Below are 14,347 nucleotides of genomic sequence, written 5' to 3' on the forward strand. Positions count from 1 at the left end.
CTGATAACATGTCCAAAGGATGTGAGACAAAGTGTCACCATCCTTGCTTCTAAGGAGCGTTCTGGCTGTACTTCTTCCAAGACAATATTCTTCACCAGCACCATAAGTCAAAGGCATCAATTCTTCTTCAGTCTTCCTTGTTCATTGTTCAGCTTTCACACGTATGTAAGGCAGTTGAAAATACCATAGCTTGGATCAGACACACCTTATTCTTTAAGGTGACATCTTTGCTTTTGAACACTTTAAAGAAGGCTTTTGCGGCAGATTTGCCCAATGCAGCGCAATGCATCGTTTGATTTCCTGACTGCTGCTTTCATAGATGTTGATTGCCGATCCAAGTAAAATGAAATCTTCGACAACTTAAGTCTTTTCTCCATTTATCATGATGTATTAGTCCAGTTGTGAGGATTTTTGTTTTCATTACGTTGTGGTATATTCTTTATGTTCTTTATGTTGAAGGCTCTAGTCTTTGATCTTCATCAGGAAGTGCTTCAAGTTCTCTTCACTTTCAGCAAGCAAGGTTGTGTCACCTACATAATACAGATTTGGATTAGGACCTAAAGATTTTACTCTTCGGCTTCTGCTCTAATATGGCCCAAGAATCTAAATATCTTGTCCTTAAGCTTGCCTATAAGGCTACATTTTTTTTTTAATAATTTTTATCATGCTTTAAGTGAAAGTTTACAAATCAAGTCAGTCTCTCACACAAAAACTTACATACACCTTGCTACATACTCCCAATTACTCTCCCCCCCATGAGACAGCCAACGCCCTCCCTCCACTCTCTCTTTTCGTGTCCATTTTGCCAACTTCTAAGCCCCTCTACCCTCCCATCTCCCCTCCAGGCAGGAGATGCCAACATAGTCCCAAGTGTCCACCTGATCCAAGTAGCTCATGCCTCACCAGCATCCCTCTCCAACCCATTGTCCAGTCCAATCCACGTCTGACGAGTTGGCTTCGGGAATGGTTCCTGTCATGGGCCAACAGAAGGTCTGGGGGCCATGACCACCAGGGTCCTTCTAGTCTCAGTCAGACCATAAGGCTACTTTTTTTAAGGAAATTTTTTTCAACAAAAAGAAGAATGTGCCCATGGATGTGATTAGTGTCCACCCTGAAGATAAAGAGAACCAACCATATAGACCTAACCTGTATTCTTCATTCAGATTCTAGGGCAAGTGACTCATAGTATGAATGTCTCGTAGTGTTTTTACAGGTTTCTATTGAGGTTGGGGAAACCCTGGTGGCGTAGTGGTTAAGTGCTATGGCTGCTAACCAAAGGGATGGCAGTTCAAATCTGCCAGGCGCTCCTTGGAAACTCTATGGGGCAGTTCTACTCTGTCCTATAGGGTCACTATGAGTTGGAATTGACTCAATGGCACTGGGCTTGGCTTTTTTTTTTTTTTTTGGTATCGAGGTTGGAATTTTTTTTTTCTCTCCCAGAGTTTGGAAAGGTAGAGAAGAGTATATTCTTGAAAAGGAGGAACTCGTTACTTAGAGTGCTACTCATGAATAGGAAAATAATTAGAGCTACCATTTACAGGACAGTTAGTATGGGCCAGGCACCCTGTGTACATTCTCATTTAATCCTCCTAAGAGCCCCCAGTGGCATAGGTACTGTTATTATCTCCATTTTACAGATGAGTAGTTGAGACTCACGTTCTACATATTGCCCAAGGTCAAACTACTAAGACTATGTAGAATGAGGATTTCAAACCCTGACTCCCTGAAAATGAAGGCATAGAACTTCTTTCCATTGGCCACGCTGCCTCATAGGAAGGCCCTGCACTGCTGTGAGGCTAGCCTGGGATCAGCAAGCCTGAAGAAATGACTTTTCTACTCCATGGCAGCTGTCCAAAACAAAGAACGGAACTAAGCATTTCTCGCTACAGAGTTTTGCTAGTGTACAAGGGGCATCAGGTTTGATTATTGGCAGAACACTAATGGAGCTTTTACCACCAAGAGAACAAATGTCTGACTGAAGTTTCTGAACTGGGTTGTGAAGAACTGGCTGTCAGGGTTGGCTGGGAGAGAATGCGGTCAGTGGGGCATACACTGTACATCCCCTCCGGGTGGCCTGCTGTGGAAGTCACTCCCTAATAGTTGCCAGATCACACAGTGCAGGGGAGAAGGTGATTGAAATTCTCTGAGCTTTTTGAGAAACTAAATAAACTTCACACATTTGGCAAATGAAAATTAAAAGTTAACTTTCCAATTTCTGTTTCAGCATGTACTATACCCTGAAACCATGAAGTTCTCAGGCCTCTAGGCTGGCTTCCCAGCCTATGAGCCAATATGCACTCAGGGACTAGCTATAAATTTTAATGGTAGCCTGTGCAGAAAGTAATCTAGAAGGAAAATCTGCTACCCTCTCTCAGGTGTCATAGAAATCATCCCCAAGGCAAATATAAATTTTTGGTTTATTTGTATCTCTGTTTCCTTCCACCAGGGTATTGAGTGAAAATTTTACACATGATGATTGCTTTTGGAAGGCCTAGTATATTCATCTTTCCCTGTGTGCCATTTACTTTTCAGAGATCTGAGGTGACTGAGCTCAGCCCAGCAGGCTATCTCCCAGCAGGTTCAGGAGCTATAAAGTAAGTGAGGTGGTTGTTCATTTCTTCACGTCCTGCGTGACCCCTGAAGGATATAAACAAAAGAAGTGAATGACAGAACACCAGCCCCGTGACTGATTTTATGCTGATGACTTTGGGATTACATGGTGATTTTTCCAGTTGTCCTGGAGTCAATGCCGACTCGTTGCAACCCCATGTGTGTCAGCGTAGAACTGTGCTCCATAGGGTTTTCAGTGGCTGATTTTCCAGAAGTAGTTCTCTAGGCCTTTCTTCTGAGGTGCTTCTGAGTGAACTTGAACCAACCTCCAACCTTTTGGTTAGCAGCCAAATGCATTAACCATTTGCATCACTCAGGAACCCCTAAGTGGTGATTTTATTGTTGTTGTTTTGTGCCATCAAGTCAATTCCAACTCATAGTTACCCTATATGACAGAGTAGAACAGTCCCATCAACCAATCAAGGCTCATACATTACATTTGGTTAAGTCTCTTTTTAAAATCCTTTAGTCTTTTTAAATCTAGAACAGTTCAGTCACTCTTTTTTTTTTTTTAATGACATCAACTTTTCATGCTTCCTGGGATCATATTCCAAATAAACAACCTTCACACAAGCGCTTGATTCAGTGTCTGCTTTTGGGGGAACCCAAACTAAGTCAAGAAGCTGATACATATTAGGCACTCAATAAACTTTCTTCTTTAACAAAAAAGTGAAAACAAGATTTAGAAATTGAAGACATGTTAGAATGAAGCCATAGGATTGATTGCGAAATGGATACTATTGACAATAATTATTATAGCAATCAAGGGGGAAATCAATTTTATTGTTCACTGGTGAGCCAATGGGATCACCCACATAAAGTTTTGCCTCTCTAAGCTGGAGGGAATCTCATATGTTAGCTTCAAAATTGTGACATCACACGGGCAAGGTATAAATGATTAAAAACATACACACCAAGCCAGTATTGATACCAAAACCAGGATTCTTTGTCTAGAAGCTGGAACAGCGTCCCACTTGACATCCCTACAAAACTCTCATGGTAAGCCACCCAATAAGCATTCTGGGCTTCTTGTTGTTAGCTGTCGTTGAGTCAACTCCGACTCATGGCAACCCCATGTACAACAGAACAAAAGGTTGCCTGGTCCTGTGCCATCTTCACAATCATTGGTACAGCCAATGCCCATTGTTACAGCCGCTGTGTATTTTGAGTACCTTCCAACCTAATGGGCTCATCTTCCAGCATTGTATCAGGCAATATTCTATACTGAATATTCTATAATCTATAAGATCCATTTTCATAAGTAGATCACCAGGCCTTTCTACCTAGTCTGTCTTAGTCTGGAAGGTCAGCTGAAACCTGTCCATCACGGGTGACCATGCTGGTGTTTGAAATGTTGGTGGCATACCTTCCAGCGTCACAGCAACAAGGAGCCAGGTGGTGGGGATCTAGGCTCCCTACAAGTTTATTTAGCAACATTAGGAAAAAGGCAGAGCAGGTGTGTTTTACCCAAAACTCCCCTCTCGAGGCCCCAGGAAAAGGAATTTATGAGCTGCCACATCTCTAGTCCCCTCCTTGACATTTATTGGCTTTTTGATGAATGTTGGAGCAATTTTTCTGTCAACAGCTTCTCATTAGGGGCCTGGTGAAGTTCTTTCTGACCATTATTTTACTCAGTATCATGCCTGGTCGCTGTGAGGAGAAGAGGATCCACTTAGAAGCCATCCATCTCTGCAGCAGCAAAAAGCTCGGATAATCCCACTTAAATACGCCTGCGCTGACAGGCGCCCCAGGGCAGTCTCGGAAAGTGTAGACAAATGGCCTAGCTTTAATGAGTCTCTCATCTATGGCATCATGCCTCCCCATTCTTCTAAAGATGTATTTCAGGTTTGATTCTCTCTTTTTCTTTTTAAAATAAATTACAGGGAACTTGTTGGTGAAATAATCACCAGGACTGACTGACTTAGGGAAGCCAGGTTCTTACAATCGATGACAAGTCTGACTTGGAAAAGTCTGAAGCTGGTAGGTATTGGCCGAGGGTGTTCCATTTCCTTAATGGGGCTGTTTTATTTCTCCGCTTCAAATGCACCATCTTAAAACAAAAATGGTATATGAAGGCATTTGGAGGAGGTTTCTGAAGTTTCTGTCACTTTAGTATGCCCTCCTCCTCCTCCTTCCTGCCACCAGATACATGAATCTAATCTAGAATGGCACAGCTTTAGAAACTCTTTTTGTGATGAACAATTTCAAACATATGTAAAAGTACCCAGTGAGAAACCATAATAAACCACCATATCCTCATTACCCAACTGCCATAATTATTAATTCATGGCTGATCTTGTTTTATCTACACCACAACCCCCTCCTCCCTGTCCCCTGTACTATTTTGAAATGAATCCCAGATGAAATTTTTATCTGTTTTATTTTTATGAGAGGGTACTGAGGCTTAACGGTTCCTAAAGTATAGCTCAAGAGTAAGCAAATCTCTCCCTGATAACAGTTCCCCAAAGGGATGCCTGTTTGGACCATGAAGCTTTAAAATGACATCATTGTTTTGGGAGCAATTCTGGCCAAGGGGCTGCAGGGTCTTCCCCTACCAGAGACCCAAATAAGGTTTGTTTTATAAGTCAATGAGTTAAAGAGTCCATATTCTTGCTCTCTCTCTCTCTTTTTTGTAGTACTTTAAGTGAAAGTTTACAGCTCTAGTTAGTTTCTCATACAAAAATTTATACACACGTTGTTATGTGACCCTAGTTGCTCTCTCTATAATGTGATAGCACACTCCTCCTTTCTACCCCAGATTTCTTGTGTCCATTCAACCAGCTCCCTTTCTGCCTTCTCATCTTGCCTCCAGACAGGAGGTGCCCATTTAGTAAGAGTCCGTACTCTTAAGAAATAAGAGTTTTCAGCAAAGATCTTGTTTCTTTTTTTTTTTTTAACATAAAATATTTTCTATTCAAGAAAACTTTAAGTAATGATCAGATATTATCCACACTGGTTTCTCAGACCTATGTGAGGTCATCTTTATTTATTTATTTTTGTCTTTTTTGTTTTTATTTCATTTCTTTTGTTGTTGAGAATATACATAGCAGAACATACACCAATTCAACAATTTCTACATGTACAATCTGGTGACATTGATTACATTCTTCAAGTTGTACAATCATTCTCACCCTTCTTTTCCCAATTGTCCCTCACCATTAACATAGACTCACTGTCCCCTAAGTTTCCTGTCTAATCTTTCAAGATGTTGTTGTCAGTTTGATCCCATACAGATAGTTCTTAAAAGAGAATGATGCTCAAGGCAGACATTCTATACTAGTTAAGCTGAACTATTGTTTTGTTTTTCTAATTGTATTTTTCATGAAAGTTCCATAGCAAATTAAGTTCCTATTTAATAATTCCTAGTGACATTGGCTACATCTTTCACAATGTATCAGCATTCTCATTATTTCCATTCTGGTTGTTCTGTTTCCATTAACCTAGCTTCCACCCCGCCCCTCTGCCTTACCTTCTTATCTTTGCTTTAGAGTAAATATTGACCATTTGGTCTCATATAGATGATTATTTAAAGGAGCACAGTACTCATTGGTGATATTGTTTATTTTATGAACCAATCTGTTATTTGGCTGAAAGGTAACCTCTAGGAGTGCGTTAAGTTCCAAGTTTAAAGGATATCTCAGGGCAATAGTCTTGGGGGATCCTCTAGACTCTACTGGCTTAGTAAGTTTGGCCTTTTTTAAGAATCTCAGATTTGTTGTACATTTTTCTCCCTTTCTGTCCGGGCCCATCTATTGTGTCCCTGGTCACAATGGTTGTTAGTGGTAGCCGGACACTATCTAGTTCTCGTCTAAGGATAGATGAGGCCATGGTTCTTGTGAGTTGTTTGTCCTGTAGACTAGTTTCTTCTCTGAGTCTTTGGTTTTCTTCTTTCTCTTTTGCTCCAGACCAATACAGACGAATGATTGTATCTTAGATGCTGCTTGCAAGCTTTTAAGACCCCAGATGCTACTCACCAAACTAGGATATAGAATAGTATCTTTATGAACAATATTATGCCAGTTGACCCAGTTGTCCCCTGAGACTATGGTCCTAAGCCTTCAAACCCAGTAAACCAAAACCATTCCTAGTTATGTCTAGGAATATTGTTTGGTTTTAAGATTTCAGGGGATATTTTTGGTTTAAAGTTTAAAGATTATTTCAGGGCAATAGTTTTGGGGGTTCATTCAGCCCCCATGGATCCAGAGAGGACTGAATTCCTTGAGAATTTGAAATTCTGTTTGGCATTTCCCCCCTTTTGATCAGGGTTCTTCTGTAGAATCTTTGATCAAAGCATTCAGTAGAGGCCTATCTTAATTGTTGAACTATTTTGAAGTTTTGTGCAGAAATATGGGACACACCCATACCCGCACTGTATTAAGAATGGTTTAAAAAAAAAAAAAAGATTTGTCCATAGTCAATAGCCATGGACCTAATATAGTCACTGCTTCTCTCCCTTCAGGACATTGCTTCTTTCTTTTATACCAAAGGTGTTTCACATCAATGGCATCCAATTATAGCTTTACCTACCCCAGTCAGGGCACAGAGAGATAGGCATCCTCATTTTCTAGCAGATATTACAACAGGAGTTCACACTGGGAGAATACTAACCCTACAGGCAAGTTTGGGAGTTTGTTGGAGCATTTTTCATGGTGAAACAGAATGGGAGGCACTACTGGCACTTAGTGGTCAGGGGCCAGGGATGTTAGACCTCTCATAAAGCTTGAGACAGTTTTAAAAATCAGAGAAGTGTCCCCTATTCCACAGGACTTTCTAAATTCCCACTGCACATTTGTATAGGTGAAATACCTGCTTATAATGATCTAAGCCTAGAAAGTAACTCAGTTTTACCAATAAACACAACATACATTTACACAGCTATACCGTACACTGAGTGTTCCCAGGAATTCGGCTACTATGTAATTCAAAAGAAGTTCATTCTTTTTTTGGTTTGTTTTGTTTAGATTATCACAGAGTTATTCACCATTTTGGGAAATCAAGTCCCCCAAAACAATGTGCTTATGGCATTTGAATCACACAGCACATCTAATTAGTCTGCATTTGTAGCAGTCACATTCACAGTGATTCTACAAACAGGTACAAGCATCTGACTACTTTGTCTTCCTACGTAGCCACGTGAAATCATTTACCATATTTTTATGCGAATAACACATGCATCCTAGAACCCAGCTCTCCCCTACAAGGTATAAGCAAAAATACCTCCTGGGGACGGGGGGAAGGCTCAGTTGGCAAACAAATGTAGAACACATGCATTATTTGCATAAAAATACAGTATATATTGATACATATTATTTTATTGTATATTATATCATACATTATACAGTGTTCTACAGTACTTTATTTGTCCTTTATAGCACACTTAGAGCATTGTCTTAGGCCAATAAAAATCCAATGAATCACAACTATCCCATCCACAACCGATCATGGGGATGGCACAGAACCAGGTAGCACTTCGTTTCATTGTGCATAGGGTCACCATAAGTCAGGGGCTGACTCAAAGGCAGTTAACAACAACAGGTTCCCTGGTGAATGGGCTGTAGAGTTGGAGACTTGTGTGTCAAAGCTTTATTGAGGAATGTTCTTAGGACCAACACCTGTAAGAGAGTGAGGAAAGCAGGATTGTCCCAGACAAGGCCTTTGGGCACCTGATTGAATGTGAATGTTGGGGAAGGGGATATATAACCTTGCACAAGGCAGTGCCTTTAAGCTGAAAGCAGTTCTCAGATAGGGACTCAGTTGTAAGCCACTACCAGTTGTGGTTGAGTCAATTCCTACTCACAGCAACACTCTGTGTGTCAGAGTAGAACAATGCTCCATAGGGCTTTCCTCCTTTCTGTCCTTTTTTACTCCATAAGGTTTTCAATGGTTGATTTTTCAGAAGTAGATCACCAGGCCTTTCTTCTGATGTGCCTCTGGATGAACTCTAACCACCAACCTCTTGGTTAGCAGCAAGTACATTAAACGTTTGCAACACCCAGGGACTGCCTGTGAGCCACCAGCATTCAATATTTCGGGCATCTGGAGAAACAGGTGCCTTGGTCTCAAAGGAGGATCTGGGTGGTGCACCATGGCATCCAGTGCAGGCATTATATTGATTTTTTGAAAAGTATATGTGACCATAAGTTATAATTATCTTTGAATTTCATTTCAGTATAATAAAGGAGCATTAAAAACTATTTTCTAAAATGAGCCCTTTAATCTTACAGAATTTGAGGTCATTCTATTAAACAGTAGAAAATGTGCAAAATTTCTCATAATGTAAGAGTATTTATAGACTAAAACCCTCCCATGTTCTTCTGGGAAAATTATTTCATGGGAATGAAACACCAAGAATTATTTGGTGTTTCATTACTTGCCCATGCTTGTTATTTTTTCATATCACCTATCTCTTTAACCAGAACCCTTAAAGATCAGCTTTCTCAACTTCAGAGATACAGAGATATGGTAGCTGGGTGATTAACATGGTGCGGGTGGAGGGAGAAACCCAGGAGGTAGTTGGAGTCAGCCTTGAAGAGGAAAGGAGTCCAGGTAAAGTAGATTAGAAACAGACATCTAATTTTACTCCCTCCCAAAACCCCACTCAAAGTACAATAAAAATATTTTTTATTTTATGGAAAGCAAATTTGGAGGGTACTCTCTGAGAAATATGAATAGTTTATGAGGAAAGACATAAAGATACTGTCAACAGGGGTTCCTCACAAATGGTCCAAACAAGTCACCCTATTGTGAAGTTCAAAGTCAAAATGTTCAACTCAGTGACTCAGCGCTTTCCAGTCTTAACTATGACCAGTTTACCAAAGATTACCAGCCATTTGAGGATCTCTAATATAGAAGATAGATATCAAAGCAAGCAAAGCAATTAGGAAGAAACAGAAACTACACAGGGAGAAGAAAACATTTTTTTAAACAATTATCATTGTAGTAGTCTCAGAGATATAAAACAAGAAATTGCATCCATGAAACAAGAACACACTGAGATATAAACACACGCACACATTTGTGTGTGTATACACATATACAAATATATATGTGTTTGTATATATAAATGACATATATGAAAGAAACATACAAGAACAAAAAAAAAAGAGCTTGAGAGCATAAACTCAATAGAAGAATTAGATTCAAGTTGAGGAAACTCTCCTGGAAAACAAAGAAGAAACATAGAGAGAGGAGAAAAGGAAGAAAAAGCATTTTAAAGAACCGTATCAAGAGAACTACTCACTGAATAATGTGAATTCCAGAAAAAAAGAACAGAGATAAGAGATGGGAAGAAATCATTAATGAAATAATTCAAGAAAATTACCCAAAACTGAAAGACAGAAGTTTCCAGACTGAAAGGCCCAGCACCATGTGTAATAATTAACCCATATCAAGGTCACATCATTATGAGACTTGAGAACACAGGAACAAAGAAAAGATACTCCAAGCTTTTGGTGAGAGAGACAAAAAAAGACTTCACTTCAAAAGATCAAGAATCAGAATTTTGGAGATGGAGCCAACATGGTGCTATAGACAGAAGCACCTCACCGTCCCTCCACAGCAAAGGTCCAAAAAACTAAGTAAAACGGAGGCCAACATCAATCATGGAACCTTAAGTGTCAAATGAACAGATAAAGAACTCATGAAGCACTGAATGAAATGAGAAACTGACAGAGAACAGAGAGCAAGGAGAGATATGAGTGGAGGTTCCCTATCAGCTAATGCAGCACGGATTCACCATCTTGGAATCCTGTTGGAGATCAGCAGACAGGGAGTAAAGAAAGGCAGCTTCATGGAGCTCCCAGCAGGAGACAGAGCACCCAGTAACCAGTGATACATGCTTTCCCACCCCCCACCTTTCTTCCCCCTGCTTGGCCTCTGCCTCTTCCCAATGGGCTGAGCAACCATGGCATGGGAGGTGCCAGCTCCATGCCTCACAGATTTGCCCCGCCCACACTAGCTGGCTCCTTCAGTGCCATTTCTTTTTTGCTGGTGTTGCTTTTTTCAGCTTCTTTTGGTTTCTTCCCTGCCTCTCATCTCCTCCCCCCTCCCCCCACTTTCTCTCAAACACCTTGCTCTGTGTGCCATCTTTGCTAATTCCTGACAGGTTGTGAAGTGCTGCTTTGGCTGGCGAACTGCTCCCCTGGTCCTCACTGCCACACTGGTGGGACCCCTGATGCCTTATTGTTTATTTTCTTTTTATTTTTTCCTTTTTGTTTTTCTTTGTTTCTCTGTTTCTCATCTCTCTCTACATACCTTATTTTCCTGGCTTCTAAATACCTGGTGCTGTGTGCCATCTCTGCCGCTTCTAGATGGGCTGTCCTCCAAGGCCTGGGAGCCATTTCCCCAGTTGCCAGTGGAATTCCTGTGGGCATTTCTTTATTCTTTTTCTTTCTTTCTCTTTTTACCTTTTGTTTTTCTTCATTTCTCAATTGCTCATCTCTCTCTACTTTCCTTCTTTTCCTGCCTTCTGAGTACCTTGTGTTCTGTGCCATCTCTGCCTCTTCTAGTCAGGCTGTAGTGCACAGCTCGGGAGCCTCTTGCCTGGTCTGCACAGCTGCACTGGTGGGATCCCTGGGGGCTTTTTTTTTTTTGCCTTTTTTCATTTCTCACTTTCTCCTCTCTCTCTACTTACCTTCCTTTCCTGTCTCCTGAATATCTGGCACTGTGTGCCATCTCTGCCCCTTCTAGACAGGCTGTGCCCAAGGCCTGGGAGCCACTTCCTCTGCTGCCAATGGAATCCCTGGAGGCTCTTCTTTTACTTTTCTAAATTTTTATTTATTTATTTTTCTCTTTTTCATTTTTCCTTTTTGTTTTCTTCATTTCTCTGTTTCTCATTTCTCCACTCCAACAGCAGTCTCCCTCATCATTTTTTTTTTTTTTTGGCTCCCGTTTCTTTCTCCACTGTCTCTTCTTTCCCATACCCACCTTAGCTCCACATATCACAACCTTCCCCCTCCCTTCTGCCTACCTGCACCATGCACTGAACATTGCAACCCCAAGTAACACAGGCACGACCTACCAGAACCTGCCCAGCACTGACCCCTGGCCCACCCTGTCAGCCCCAGTACGTGCCGCAAACAACCCATCCCAGACCCTCCCCTTCAGCTGGACCTGCCCTGCTGCACAATAGCTGAGGTACTGGCCCTGCCCATTGGACAAGGAAGTGAAAAGTATCACGCTCACAGATGAGAAAACAACAAAGAATGTGCAGCCCATCTGCTCAGACGTACCAAATAAAACAAAAAAGCAAGAGGAAACAAACCAAATCTACAATCAATAAATGAAGAAAAAAAACTGCTGAACATCCCAAAGACAGCAGACAATCAAAACATATGAAAAATCAGGACAGGGTGGTTCCAGTAGCCATCCAAAATAAAACACCAGATGACTTTCCAGTAGAAGAAAAGGAACTGGAACTACCTGATACGGAATTCAAATCTCTAATAATCAGAGCTATTCGAGAGTTGAAGCAAAAGGCAGACAAAAATGAGGAAAAAAATAGACAAATTCATGGAAAAGGCAGACAAATTCATGGACTATACAGACAACACAATGGAAGAATTCAGGAAAATAACACAGGAACAAAATGTCAAAATAAATTCACAGCTAGAAGTAATACAAAAACAGCAATTAGAAATCCAAGAGATAAACAACGAGATTTCAGAAATGAATTATGTCATAGAAGGTCTGAGGAACAGGTTTGAAACAATGGAAGACAAGATAAGCAAAATTTGAAGACAAATACTTGAATACCACTTCGTTTGAGGAAAAATTAGAAAAAAGAAAAATGAAGAAACCCTAAGAATGATGTGGGATACAATCAAAAGCAAAAACCTGTGAGTGATCAGAGTTCCAGAACAGGGGAGAAAACAGAGAGAATCATCGACGAATTACTGACAGAAATCTTCCCTAGTATCACAAAAGATGGAAAGCTGATCATCCAAGAAGCTCAGCGAACCCCATATAGGATAGACCCCAAAAGAAAATCACCAAGGCATATCATAATCACGCTTACTAAAACCAAAAACAAAGAAAGAATCCTGAGAGCAGCTCAAGAAAAACGAAAAGTTACATACAGAGGGGAAGCAATAAGATTAAGCTCTGATTACTTGGCAGAAACCATGCAGGCAAAAAGGCAATGGAATGACATATATAAAACCTTGAAAGTAAAAAATTGCCAACCAAGAATAATATATCCTGCAAAACGCTCATTCAAATATACTGGTGAAATCAGGACATTTCCAGAAAAACAGAAATTAAGGGAATATGTAAAAACCAAACCAAACTTCCAAGAATTATTAAAGGGAACCCTTCAGTTTGAGAGCAAACAACATCAGACGACAGCCTGAATCTAGGATATGAGATCACACCACCCAGATACCAACCTAAGTAAAGAACTCTTAAGGACTATTCAAAACCGCAAGATTTACAACAGGGAACCAGAGAGGTTAATCTGTGAATGACAACATCAGAACAATAAAAGACAGAATAAATGGTGTAGGTATAGAACTCTCTATTGGAGAGGAAGGCAAGGCGATACCAAGTAAAGATAGAATCATTCAAACCTAGGAAGATAAGGGTAAAATTCAAGATAACTACAAAGAAAGTTAATAAACCTACTCATCAAAATAAAGAAGAAAAACATAAATTCTCAGTAAACAAGAAATCTACAAAAAAAAAAAAAAAATCCACAAACAAAAGGAATTCAGCACAGAAGAGTAAGAGGAACAAAGAAAACATCAGCACCAAAAAAAAAAAAAAGAATTTTGGCTTTGGACTTCCCAGCAACAATGCTAAAATTAACGTAGAGTAATGCCTTCAGGAAAGTAAAATTATTCCCAGCCTTTTCATCAAGTATGAGAATAAAATAAGGACATTTTCGGGCAGGCAAGTTCTATAAACAACTACTTCCCATGCACTGTTTTTTAGGAAGCTACTGAAGGATGCCCACCCAAAACAGAGTAATCCCAAAAGGCGCCCAGATGAGGTATGGAAAACAGGGAATCCAACACAGCAAAGAAGCACAAGGAATCTCCAGGTCAGTGAAGAGAGAATCCAGGAAGATAACAATGCAGTAGTCATAGAGCGCAACCCACCTGTCTGGTTGACAGTAGGGTGACTCAGGAGGCACACATATCAAGGGCTGTCATCACGGCACCTTCTGCCCTTGTACCATCTTTTGAACATGATGAAATTACTAGAAAATAGTTCCACCAGAACAAAAGCATAAACAAAGAAAAAAAAAAAAAGGCATGAAATACAGAAGGCAGAATGCATCTGTGACAGATAACCTCCCTTGCTATGTATCCTCTCTTCTCAGGCCACCTTTTATGCTCACCATTGCTTTGTACAAGTGTAACCTAACAGCACCTAGCCTTTGCTGGACCTCTGACTCTGGAGTATGGAATGTCTGTGAAGCTTTGCCCATACATGGTTACCATGGAAGTACAAGGGAATCAGGCCCAAAACGCAACCCTAGGCCATTAGGGAATGGGAGCAGGTGAATAAGAGCTCCCTTCTGCGATCCGTCAGGTATTCTACAACTCTCCTTCTAAAGTCACATCAGAATGGAGCCCCTGTTGCCCATAACCAGTTGTCGTTTAGTTGCTTCTGACTTATGGCAACCTCATGTGTGTCAGACTAGAACTGTGCTTCGTAGGGTTGATTTTGTTTTGTTTTAATAATACTTTTTTTGTATTTTCAGTGAAAGTTTACTCAATCTGCACAAATTGTTCAG

The sequence above is a fragment of the Loxodonta africana genome, chromosome 4 (genome assembly GCF_030014295.1).
Source record: "Loxodonta africana isolate mLoxAfr1 chromosome 4, mLoxAfr1.hap2, whole genome shotgun sequence".
NCBI classification, from domain to species: domain Eukaryota; kingdom Metazoa; phylum Chordata; class Mammalia; order Proboscidea; family Elephantidae; genus Loxodonta; species Loxodonta africana.